Below are 13,878 nucleotides of genomic sequence, written 5' to 3' on the forward strand. Positions count from 1 at the left end.
GGCTACGGATAGGTGGCTCTGGGTGGGAGTATGGGCCAGCAGGGAGGCGTGCCGAGATAGTCTGCGCAGTTTCGATAAACACTGTATCCGGAGGGCGCTGTGGTTAACTGAACTGTCTAGGAAGCAGGAGATCTCAGATTCGAGTCCCGAAGCGGCACACATTTAGACTCGTCACTGCTGATTCCGGATAAAGTCCCAATGCGGCTGACATCAATAACTCCATCCCTTTTCTTTCTCCTCTCACCCCTCCACCTTACGTTTATACAATAAGTTATCACAGCTGCGAATTCACGGATTCATACAACCCACAATAATGTTCGACTCAGCGGTGACAAATCTTAAAGCGACAGAAGGAGACATCGCAGAAAGCACTCCAGAAATATTCAGGACACTCTGGGCCTACACGGGTAACCACGTCCCAGATGGAAACCCAAACGCACGATGCTCAGTGCAGATAGAGGCATTAGGCGACAATGGCGCGGTAATCACCTGGCATGTAGCAAGCACATTTCCAGCAGCCAAAGGATTCATTAACCGTGTAACAAAGCAGAATCCGAAAATTTTTCTCCTGAAATGAGGCTCATGGTCATAGCCGAGAAGCTGTAAAAATCCAAGGAACGCTTTTAGATCCCATAATCTTTTTTTCAGAAACTTGACTGTTCGGTAGGCAATTTCTTTTGCCTGCTGTAGAATTAATTTGATAAATTTGATGCCACGCCCATGTAAATGACTTCGACTGCCAATTACAGCAAGACATTTTACCTCATTTCTTCGAGCAAGAGTGGCCAACGGAGAAAAGACTGCCTACCAAGTAAGAGGACAGAGCGGTATCAATGCTGTGTGTGGACACGGAGTTCCTCCTCAGCTCAAGTAATCCCCGTTTACGACGAGGACCGCCGGAGCGGGGATTCTGCGTAATTGACGGCAGGTGGGCGAAGCGGGTAGTTGCCCCACCAGGCGCAGCCTCCATATTTTATTCACGAGCAATCGATAGATAGGCTGGAGGCACAGTAGGAGCAGGGGAAGGGGTGGAGCGACCGTTCGCCACAGGTTGCACGGAAGCGCCGGGCCCCTTCGGAACTTGTGCCCGCCAGGCCCCCGGGCGCCTGCCTCCGACCAACACACTAACTGCACAGCCCGCTGAGTCGTCTCTCATAATCGATAATACTAATCGACTCCTGCAGCTCTGTTTCGCAATAATTACACTGGCTCACTAATAGTAATGATTAATGAAAACCACCAAAGTTGAATTTTTACGCATTTGTGTCATTAACGGGTGCGTTCTTAGAACATCACCCGGTTGCCGAGTTGAAACACTATTACCATATGAATGTCACAGCATGAAATGTGTGCCCCTCCTGCTCTCGCAAAGGCGGTTGGCAGAGTGTTTCTGAATTTTTAGCAGATTTCCAAACCATTTACGCTTATCGTGGTTGCATAACTCGGCAACCTGATGATATTTCGAGAACGAAGCCAGGAAAGAAAGTTATCATCGGCCGTAATATCATCTGTCCTTTTTATTGCTGACAGCTACTAGCGTAGATGTCATCAGCGCGTTATAAGTTGCTACGTAAACTCAGTTTAATTGTAATAACAGACATTCCACTATATTATAGGCATCTACGAGCGTTAGTGACCTCCATTCTGTCCCGTATTACATCACAGTCGTGGAGCACAATCATTCCCATGGACTCGGACATGAAGAACGAAACATAATAAATCACTCACTAACCATTACTCTTCTGTGATACTCAACATGATCATGATTACTACTAGTTCACGTATGAAATGTATTGAAACGTAATGAGACAGATAGTTTCCTACCATGAATTTTATTGTATTTGTGCGTAGGGGGTGATCTTCAGAAAATCGAATGCAGTTATAGGTCTAATAATGAACAAGAAAATAGAAATGACGGTGAGGTACTACTTGTTCTCGTATCAGAAACATAATACAGGGTGTTTCAAAATGAATATACGGGTTTTAAGGCTCCGTAACATTTATGTCATTCACTTTACAGTAATAATACAGCAACCGAAAGAAGAACTATAACAGTTTTCTTTCTTTACCCGTGCGCAAAGGAATTTATACGGTAAGACCAGGAGTGGCTGAAGAATGTGCTGAATGTGTCAGAGTCTTCACGCGTTACTCAAAAAAATCAGTTCGGAAGGCTGTTTCTTATCTTGATCTGCAAGACCTATGGCTCTTCGTCAAAGGAAAAAGCTGAGCCACACAACTTTATTTGGCAGCAAAATGTTGCGCAGCCTAACTGACATAACTCTTTCCGCAATTGATTAAACGACTTTGTACCCGACCGCTGAACTTGCCGCAAGTGGCCGGATGGCAGAATTTGTTTTGCACGATCTCCACGGTTCATACACGATCTGACGCCATACGGCATTTACATTCAGGGGTCGTAAAGGATCATGTGTACGAGTATGTGGCTCCGCTACCACCTGACCTAGACGACATTAGAAACAGCAGTCTTGCAACAATTACTCCAGACACTAATCAAGATTTGAGAAGAAGTCGCCTGCCGACTCGATGTGTGACGAATGGAGCTCAGATTGAACACCTATAAGAACCACTGTTTGAGTTGCTCTTTCATTTGATGTATTATTTATAATTGTAAGTTGAAAGTAATAAATGCTACAAAACCCTAAAAACCGTATATTAATTTTAGAACACCCTGTATTGTAGAGGGTTTTGAGTATATTACCGTTGCCGTGGTCATTTCGAATGCATTTTCTGCTCAGTGGAGTTCATCTTCTGTGCAGGATGCTGGACACAGTCGGCGTTTAAGCATATGACGAACAGTCTGGTCCTTTCCACAGTCACACTAAATATCAGCTTGATTAGCGTTGGCCCATCTTGCCAAATAAACCTTTGATCTTCGAACTCCATATCCCAGTCTATTCAGGGACTTACAAATCGTTCATTTCTTATCATAGCCAGGAGGCTGAACTTATGAAACTCTTCTAGTCAGGGTGAAGGTAGGTCGTAGCCCTCCACACTTGCAGCCTAGCTTCTTTAACAATGGTGCTAAGTGCCGTCGATGTTCTAAGGAAATCCTCCTTGACTTCAGTCGTTGTAGGTGCGGTTCGTGCACATACCGACGATGCGTTCTCTCCAGCACAACTTCCCTTCTTTCCTCAAGCGCAGGTACTTCTCTTCGAACATGAGGTGGTGCTATTCCTGCGAGATGGTGAAACCATTCGACTGGAGCTGATTCCGAGCAACATGTTATGATCAGGCAGGTATGATTGAGTGCTACGTCAACCTGTTTGGCTGGCGTTGAATTATACCAAACAGGATATGCCTACACTGCCGCAGAACAGCATGGTGCCTTTGCTGAGGTTCGTAGAGTTTCAGGTTGACAAACCGCAGCCGACCGGTGTGGCCGAGCGGTTCTAGGCGCTTCAGTCTGGAGCCGCGCAACCGCTACGGTCGCAGGTTCGAATCCTGCCTCGGGCATGGATGCGTGTGATGTCCTTAGGTTAGTTAGGTTTAACTAGGTCTAAGTTCTAGAGGACTGACGACCTCAGCTGTTAAGTCCCATAGTGCTCAGAACCATTTTTTTGACGACACCCGTCCCCCGGACCCCCTCTCCATTCCCCCCGTGATCCGCCCAGTTTACGTACAATATTGTTTGGTGGAAAAGAACAGTAAACGTTTTACTGCAGCAAAGAAAGTCACTGAGACGACATCTAAGACAGTAGTACACATTCATACGCCAACTGATTCTGCAAATTACATACTGTATGTTGAGATAAAAGAAATTATTCAGATAGTTACAGGAGAAGAACATTTAATTTTGATGGGCGAATGGAATTAGACATTGCAAAAAGAGGAGAATGAGAACCTGGATTGGGGGAACGGAATGAGAAGGGAATTTTGCACAAATTAACCTTAATTAGTGAAGCCTGACTTTTAATTATTACTACTACTTGGGTAAAAGATAATGAAGGAAACCCGTGTACTTGTAAGAGACCTGGAGACACCGGGAGGCTTCAAGCAGGTTACATAATGGTAAGAAAGAGATCTGGAAACCAGATTTTAAACTATAAAACATTTGTTGGGGCGAATATGAAATCTGAGCACACTTTCTTCGTTATGAACCCCACATTAAAACCAAAGAATGGCAGAAGACAGAAGAGTAAGGTGATGGTACCTATGTAAACTGAATAACTTGGACGTTTCAAACTGATCGTTAGGTTTCTAGGTAGACAAATCCTTTGAGCGTGTCTTGATTTCCCTTACCAACCGCAACCTCAGAACTGCCTCTGTGGTGCCTTCATCTTCCCGAAAGTCATACGGAGCATCATCGAGCAGATCCACTGTTTTCTTGTTCATTACTCTAACAGATCATCATGCAAGTCCTCCCCTCGTAGATATCTTCAGTGTATTCATTCCACCCATCTTCTCTGTCTTCTGCGTTTATCTGCAGGATTCTCATTACACTTTTAATGTTGCCACACAAGCTTTCAATTTCACAGAAGGTTGCTTTGACGTTTCCACATGCTGAATAAGCCCTTCTGATCGCCATTCCTCTCTGATATGTGTCGTCCATCCAAAAAGACTGACTTTATTCCCGGCAACGTCAACGCAGTAACTACGGACACAACATGCGTTAACAACTATAAACAACAGGTGTGCATTCGGTCTGCCAGTGGTGAGCTAGCTGTGTTACGTAGTGGACGTGCGGCCGTAGTGTGTCAAAGTTGTTGTATCCCAAATTCCCAAATAGCAACGAAACCTCAATTCTGAATCAAACGATGAGGGCATGCACCCAGAAAATAAAAGTGTGTGCAACGTTTCTGACATACACTCTGATCGCAAGAAAAAAAAATGCGTGGACGCCTGAACCGACTTACAGTTCTTTTCTGGGAAAAGGCATCGAGAACCCACAACAAAACTACAGTGTGCATAGTTCACATGAAGGATCAAGGCTTTGACGACATAAGTGATGTCAAGCCAGTGTGATGTGCGAGGCGAACAACATCATAATGAAGGACTCTTCTGATACTGTAACATGATTTTATGAACATTCTGCGCATTGTAGTTGAGTGCGAGGAGACATGGAGAACACCTGAACCACTAAAATCATCATCTTAATTTTTTTCTTTTTAATCCAGTCTCGACCGTTTTTGGACTGCGGGGCAGTAAAAATACTGCGAAATCCTCATTTCATACGAAAGAGAATGAGAAACGATGCTAGTTAGTTGCCTATCTAGACATCTGCCCCAAAGATGCACTCTAACTAAACTGTGCACAACGGAAGTAATAAACGCTTATTTTCGACCTAGCAATGGATCAATGGGTGGAGATAATCACATAGTTTCCTTAATTATGGACGGGGATAAAATAAATGTAAATGTCGTGTGACAAGGGCCTCCCGTCGGGTAGACCGATCGCCGGGTGCAAGTCTTTCAATTTGAGGCAACTTCGGCGACTTGCGCGTCGATGGGGATGAAATGATGACGATGAGGATGACACAAAGCCCAGTTCCTGAGCGGAGATAATTTCCGACCCAGCCGGGAACCGAACCCGGGCTCTTGGGATTGTCATTCTGTCGCGCTGACCATTCAGCTACGGGGGGCGGACATTGACGGGGATAACTAGCTAGGTAATAAAATTCCTGAGCTAATTAGCACAAGTTTATTTCTTTAAAAACTTTGCAGGTATTTCAGTAAAAGTTCATATGCAACGACAATAATAATAAACACAAAACAAGGAAAAATTGAAGTGAAATATGGCTGGAAAATTTCAGGAAGAGAAGACAAGAATGATTGCATTCATGCTTGGAATACAAATGAAATAGTTCAGTAACTGTAACAGTTCCAGTGTCTAGATACAAGCTATATGTGAAACGACAGTTATTACATTCATCGTGACCTATACCACCGGTGCTGCCCATATTTCTCAACAGCCTTATAGTGTGAATGGGCTGAATGCGGGAGGCGCCGATGGCTTGCGAAGTGCTGCTGCGTGGGCGCCGCTGATGCGTAGCCGTCCGACGATGTCTGACACGGGAGTGTGCTGTTGGAGACTCCGTCTGCGGCGTCGTGACAGCGAAGTGTCCAAGCTGCGCGCAGAATATGAGGTATCTCTACCGAGTGTGAGACGCGAAGTGACACTGCAGCAAACGGAAGCCGAAGTTCCCCGTTTGCAAGCAGAGTCTGAAGTTACCCTACACAGATCAAAATACGAAGTGGAGCTACCAGGGCATATCGCATCAATTCTGCGGTCGTAATATTGTTGTTCCGCGAATGAAAATAATAACCAGACGCCGCTGTTTTCGCCACCGTAGCAAAAATGCGGCCTTTCAGTCCATTGTACTGCAACCTCTCTTTCAGAAACATGCATCTAAAAATTTTACGTCACGGTACACACAGCGTATCCAAGCGTCTTATATCTGACGAATTTTCGAGTTGTTTTCAAGCGTGGACACATAAAAGAAGAAAACGAAAATAAAAGGGAGAAATGCTGGGCTAGATGCAGAACAGGCGGCCGAATCATGTGAGCGTCATTCCCAGTGACTTTCCGTGTCTTTTACAAAGCTTTCTCGATCGGTATGGAATGAAAAGCGGCAAGTCATTCTGCTTTGGCGCTTTTAATGAAAGAAATAGAGCCCCTCCACGGTCACACAATAGTGGTGACCAACACAAAAAGTTCCACTGTCACCTCTTTGAACGGATTAGTATGGTAATCGAGGAGTCATGGGATGTGACACCGTGATGTTGTCCGTACGTCTGGATGTGATCATCCCTAATACGGTCCCGTCTAAGAGACAGTAGACAGAAACCGAATGGTGTGTAACACTTTTGAGTACTGACGGAGTAAAGAACGTTGGGAAGTAGCAGATTGTTATGGTCCGAAGCCTGGAAATGAGCATCTCGGAAACACTGAAGCTGGTCAGTTGTTCGCGTGATACAGTAGTGAGCTTCTATGGAAAGTGGTTAAATGATAGTGAAACTACAAGTAGGCGACAAGGTGTTACACAGGGCGTAGAAGTAGGCTGCTTTCCCACTCTGTACAGTGGATAGATAGTGACCTGCGGAATCGATATCAAATTCTACACAGAATTTGAATCTGAGTTAGCCTCTCTTCCAACTATAATCTATCCCTCGAACAAAAAACCTGGCCAATTCTTGGGAAAAAGAGCACAGATTCCACTAGTCTACAAAAAGGGGTGGTAGAAGTAATCCACAAAAATACCGTCCAGCATCCTTGACATCGATTTGTTGTAGAATCGTAGAATAAACATAATGAGGTATCTTTAACAGAATGACTTCCTCAATGCCAACCAGCATTGACAGCGAAAACAAATACCATTGAAACCCAATTTAGAACTTTTCTCACAAGACATATTGAAATATTTGCATCGAAGCAGTCAGGTAGAAGCTTCCCGAAAAACATTTGACACACCTACGTTTACTGTCTAAAGTACTACCACATGGGGTATCAAGTGAAATTTGTGAATGGCCTGAAGACTTTTTTGGTAGGGAGAGATCAGCATGTTATCTTGGATGGAGAGTCGTCGTCAGATATAGAAATACTTTCAGATGGGCCCCAGGAAAGTGTGTTGGGACCATTGCTGTTCGTGCTGTAGAAAAGTAGAAAAGTAATCTGAGACTTTTTGCAGACGATGCCGTAATCTACGCTGAGGTATTCTCTGAGAGAGCTGCATAAATATTAAGATAAGATTTGAAAGTGGTGCAAGAATCTGCAAGTTGCTTTAAATGTTCAGAAATGTAGAATTGTGCACTTCGCCAAACTATAAAACGTAGTATCATGTAACTATAATATTTGTGTGTTACTGCTGAAATCTGTCAACTGATGCAAATACCTGGATGTAGAACTTTGTAGGGATATGAAAAGGAATGATCATATGGACTTAGTTGTGGGTAAAACGTGCAATGAGTACAGTGACTTTGGCCTCTGCTTACAGAGAGGACACTTCGACCTCTTTTAGAGAAGTCATTTCACGTTCATCACCCAATAGAGAAACTTCAGGCTCCACAAGCAGCTGGAACAATCATTGGGCTGAATATTTTCGTCCGACAGACTTTCGGGTCAAACATCGCCTGAGGTGTGCTTTGCAAGGTATCAGCACAATCTGCAGCCAGCACATTCACGTCCCAATGATGGTGAGATTCATGGGCAGTTCTGGCTCTATAGGTCACTATAAATTTAATAGCTGCAATAATATCATGGTTATGTTCTACGTGGACACTGAAACTGGCACAGTTGCTCAACAATATTACTTACATACACATATCCATGCATGTTTTGTGTTGTCGTTGACAATGTAGGATTTTGTACCAGGGGAAGCAAGAGAGAGGATGTTGTTTGGTGGCTGATATCCTCTTATACAAAACAAAACGGTCACATGTATTAATAGGGTTCCTTATTCATAAGAAAAAGAATCTACTTACCTTTAAGCAAGTTGTTATGGTACAAGCTCTTCCAGAATAGTCCACATTAGACTCACTGCTGGTGAAGTACAAGTCCCACTATGTACATTGCTGTGGTCGCTAGCTAGGTACTGAATAACTCTGAGCTAGAGACTGTAACTAAATGGGTTACTGTGACTGTCTGTCACTGACTGATACCTCTCTTTGACCTCTCTCCTGATAAGCTCGCTTGATTCAGCACCTCTTATCGATCTTCTTGTAACATCTTTGTCGACTGGTGGACTGGCGACAGCTGACGCCAGCACATTCGTTCCCCACCCCCACTCCCAAAAATGCTGAGCCGTCATCGTGTAGTGTGGCTGCAAACGACAGTGGGGAGGGCGGCAGGATGCTGGACATAGAGATGAGCCGGGAGCCATGACTGTGGAGGAATGCGTACTCCCAACTGTACCTCGCCATTTGGCTTTTGAGGTAAAAGGAACATCCTCTGGAAAACTGCTGCCAGGGTGCAAATCCACGCCTGTGGGCGTGTTCTGGGGCGATGACGGCGATGGCGACAGCGATGGTGACGGCAATGGTGAAACCGATGGCGATGGCGATGTCTGGTGAAGGCCCATGGGGTCGGTGATTGGGGACCACGGATGCAAGGGCTCATCGTCCATCCGCTCCTCCTGGGGTGCCCCTCCCCAGCGCTTATGGTTGCCTTAAACCCTGAAAAGAACAAGATCGCGGGGCGCAAAGCTATACATGCGTCCGATGCTGTGATGGGTGTAGCAAGTGTAGCAACGTCCGATGGCGGCGGCCATGCAGAAGCTCCGCCAGTGATGGTCCGCCTCGTGGGTGGGAGCAATAGGAGGCGAAAAAGAACTGCAGCACCTGTTTACGTGTGTGGATGGTGCGAAGCTTCGTCATCTGTTGTCTGAAAGTGTGTACGAAGCGTTCTGCTTCTCTGTTGGACTGTGGGTGAAACGGAGCACTTGTTAGATGACGAATACCATTTCGTTCACAAAACTTTTCGAAATCACGTGAAGTGAACTGTGGTCCATTGTCCAGCACAAATACTTCTGGCAAACCTTCTGTGCTAAATATGGAGTACAACGCTTGAATGGTGCCACGTGATGTAGCAGAAGCCATAGGCACCGCAAATGGAAAGTTGCTAAGAGAGTCTATCACTATGAGCCGAGTGTTCCAGAATGGTCCCGCAAAGTCAGTTGCATTCCTGGCCATGGCGACTGAGTCTTAGGCCAAGCTGAGAATGTGTGACGTCATGTGTTCAGTGTGGGCGTCCATTCCCTGCCAAGTACAGTGCCGTCGTGCTTACTGTTTAGTTCGAACAAGTCCCCAGTGTTCTCTGTGGAGCAGTTGCAACACATCCTTCTGCAACGCTTTTGGATTAAGCACACGCGATTATCCACTGTCATTTTGAACAAGAATCACACCCTGTTGAACGGAAAGGTAATGCGGACGTAAAAAATGCACTGTTCGATGAATGAGGCCAAGACATGCAAATGAAAAGCCACAAAATCTTGGGATATGGGTCTGCTTTCGTGGGCTGTACTGTTTTTCTGTAATTGAAGGGAAAAAATCGTAACATTTCAGAGTCCTGCGCATCGATTAGGCAAGAAGATGCGGTAGGTGCATCAAAATCAGAGTCTGGGCCAGTCGGGAGATAGGGTGTCTGCATTGCCATGCTTTGCCGTAGGTCTGTACACAATTTCATATGATAAAGCAACACATCCCAACGTCGCAATTTTTGAGCAGTGCGTATAATGACCGGCTTTGACGGATGAAACAAGGACTGCAAAGGCTTGTGTTCCGCCACTAAATAGAACTTGCGACCGTACAAATAGTGATGTAATTTGGTCACACCATACACAATAGAATAATTGTAATGAGTTTGAGTTAACAACTTTGAGGAGAAAGTAATACAGGGTTATTACAAATGACTGAAGCGATTTCACAGCTCTACAATAATTTTATTATTTGATATATTTTCAAAATGCTTTGCACACACATACAAAAACTCAAAAAGTTTTTTAGGCATTCACAAATGTTCGATATGTGCCCCTTTAGTGATTCGGCAGACATCAAGCCGATAATCAAGTTCCTCCCACACTCGGCGCAGCATGTCCCCATCAATGCGTTCGAAAGCATCGTTGATGCGAGCTCGCAGTTCTGGCACGTTTATTGGTAGAGGAGGTTTAAACCCTGAATCTTTCACATAACCCCACAGAAAGAAATCGCATGGGGTTAAATCGGGAGAGCGTGGAGGTCATGACATGAATTGCTGATCATGATCTCCACCACGACCGATCCATCGGTTTTCCAATCTCCTGTTTAAGAAATGCCGAACATCATGATGGAAGTGCGGTGGAGCACCATCCTGTTGAAAGATGAAGTCGGCGCTGTCGGTCTCCAGTTGTGGCATGAGCCAATTTTCCACGGGCTACGCATGAAACTTGCCCGCACGCGTTCAACCGTTTCGTCGCTCACTGCAGGCCTACCCGTTGATTTCCCCTTACAGAGGCGTCCAGAAGCTTTAAACTGCGCATACCATCTCCGAATGGAGTTAGCAGTTGGTGGATCTTTGTTGAACTACGTCCTGAAGTGTCGTTGCACTGTTATGACTGACTGATGTGAGTGCATTTCAAGCACGACATACGCTTTCTCGGCTCCTGTCGCCATTTTGTCTCACTGCGCTCTCGAGCGCTCTGACGGCAGAAACCTGAAGTGCGGCTTCAGCCGAACAAAACTTTATGAGTTTTTCTTCATATCTGTAGTGTGTCGTACCAAATGTCAATGAATGGAGCTACAGTGAATTTATGAAATCGCTTCAATCATTTGTAATAGCCCTGTACGTCTCTCTCGTACACCAATTCTGTGCGAAAACAAAGCGTCGGTTCCGTAGAAAGAAGCGTCGACTTGCGAAACTACCGGCTTGCCAGGTCAAAATGCACTAAACATCTGTCACTGAGCAAAGCTTTTTTGAGTTTCTGAAGACACTAAAGGTACATTTTTGCGAAGCAAGCGATGCAATGGAGTCGAGATCTGAGTGGCATTTGGTATGAACCGAATGTAATACGTCATCTTGCCCAGTATTGACTGCAGTTCAGACACATTGCGAGGAACAGGCAGGTCACGGATTGCATGCGAAGGAGACTGGAGGGGGTGCACACCCTGATTGTTTATCATATGTCTTATGTACACTAGCTCAGTTTGAAAAAAGTCACACTTTTTGAGGCGACACTTGAGTCCTGCTTCTGCCAACACACGAAAGGGATTACACGAATTGGTAATGTGTTCCTCTGGTGTACGATTTCAGACGAGAATATCGTCAAGGTAGTTTGAACGGAGCGGTACTTTTGCAATCAGCTGTTCCGAGTAACGTTGAAAAATGGCGGATGTGGAAGCGCTGCCGAAGGGCAAACTCAAATACTTGAACAGTCCTAAGCGTGTATTTACAACAAATACGTTCTGTGATTCTTCATCGAATAGAATTTGCAAGTAGGCTTGTGGGCATCACACATATCTATCTTAGAAGATTAATGTCCTGCACCGAGTTTGTCCATGAGTTCTCCAGGGCGAGGTAACGGATAAATGTCGACTACTGTCTGCGGGTTGACTGTAGACATGAAGTCAACGCAAATGCGAATGCGACCAGAAGGCTTAGGCAAAAAAAAGGAGAGGATTTGCCCACTGAGTAGCTTGAATGGCAACAATTCCATTACCTTGCAATTCTGTATTTGTGGTAAGGTCTTATGGGATCAAAGTGCTGAGGTCATCGGTCCCTAAGCCTACACACTACTTACGCTATGGACGACACACACACACACACCCGTGCCCGAGAGAAGACTCGAACCTCCGACGGGGGCATCCGCACGGACCGTGACAAGGCGTCTTCTTGCGTCATCTTGCAATTTTTTCAGTTCACTGGCTACTTTGTCTCTTAAAGCAGTTGGAACGGGGCAGTCTCTAAAAAACTCAGGCTACGTATTGTCTTTCAATGTAACATGCGCTACAAAATAGCTCTTCCGATACCTTCTGAAAATACTTCAGGAAATTCTTTACACAAGTGTTTTAAAGTCTTTTGGATTACAAGCCGATGTGGAAAGTACGCTGTCATGGATGCTAAGGCCAAACAAATCAAAGGCAACCCCTAAATGTTCTCACTGACTTTGGATTTCAACGCAGTAAAACTCACTATCCTGGTGTGAGATTTGTAAGTGGCAGGCAAACTACACGGTCCTAGCCCTGGAATTTTCTGTCCGTTGTAAGCAGTGAGATGCTTGCTAGGTTTAGAAAGGCTTGGTGAGCCTAACTGTTCGTACGTGGCACGGTTTAGCGAAGTTACTGTGGCACCTGTGTCTAACTGAAAGATCACACGACGGCCAGCAGTCCGTAATGAGACAAATACTTTATTAGAACGTCGCTACACAGCACTAGGGCGAGAATACGGCACAACCTTCACCTTACTTTTGTCATAATCTGTTGTAGGTTTAGAAAACACAACGTTCATTGCATGTGCACGAGCCTGTTCTTTCTGGGAGCGGGCAAAGTTGGCGTTTTTGTGCCGTTGCATACAAACTGCTTGGACATGGACTTTTTTCCTTCACATGTAACACGGTACGTTACGTGATGGGAAGTCCTGTATTTCATGGCGAGCAAAACTTCTAGAGCAAAACTTCACTGAGTTCACAGGCCTATTTAAATGTATACGTGGCTGTCCGCGCGGCTGTGTATGCGCTTATTGTTGTGGGTGCTTGGTGCAGTCTCGAGCAAGGGGTGACTCGACCCGACAAATCGGGGCCTGGTGAAACTAATCGGCCGCTATGGCACTCGAATCATATTGCTCTAAGATTTGCAGCAATTGAGGAAGTGATGGATCAGAGTACTTTAAGATTTGTTTCCATATTCTACTATCTGGGGCATCGAATATTATTGCATCCCTAACCATTAAATCACTGTAAAAGCTACCACAACTACACCTACATTTACACTTCCTATTCATGCCCGTTAATTCTGTGTATCACTGACGGTACGTCTGTTCCGGCTTTTTCTGCAAACGTAGAAACTGATATCTGTCTGCAGCGACTTGGACTTGCTGGTCATAATATTGAATTAATGCAGCAATTACTTGGTCATAGCTGAGTTCGTCGGGAGACGCCATTGGAAATACTTTCTGCATTAAACAGAACAGTGGGGACGCCACAATCGAAACAAAGTACTGTAGCTTTCAGTGCCTTGAACTCGGTGAACATCACAATGTGTTTGTAAGTGTGTCAGGTATTCGAGCCACCTCTCTTCTGTGACGTTAAACTGCCGGAATGGTGGTATGCTGGTCGGCGGCACTTGCTACGCTGATTTGTTGGTCTGTTGTGCTACGACGCGGCTTGTGCAGCCAGTAGTTGTTGTTCTGTCATCAGCAAGGTACGAATTTGTTGGTACTGAACTGAAAAATTAG

At 45.1% G+C, this 13,878-nt stretch overlaps 1 protein-coding gene across 1 annotated transcript in view; it reads left to right on the forward strand.

Annotated features, from left to right (window-relative positions):
* The window catches only part of LOC126092424 (uncharacterized), a 759,756-nt gene that overhangs the window by 62,267 nt on the left and 683,611 nt on the right, over positions 1–13,878 (forward strand). The gene's annotated exons all lie outside the window — the stretch shown is intronic.

This window comes from Schistocerca cancellata, chromosome 7 (genome assembly GCF_023864275.1).
Source record: "Schistocerca cancellata isolate TAMUIC-IGC-003103 chromosome 7, iqSchCanc2.1, whole genome shotgun sequence".
Lineage (NCBI taxonomy): Eukaryota > Metazoa > Arthropoda > Insecta > Orthoptera > Acrididae > Schistocerca > Schistocerca cancellata.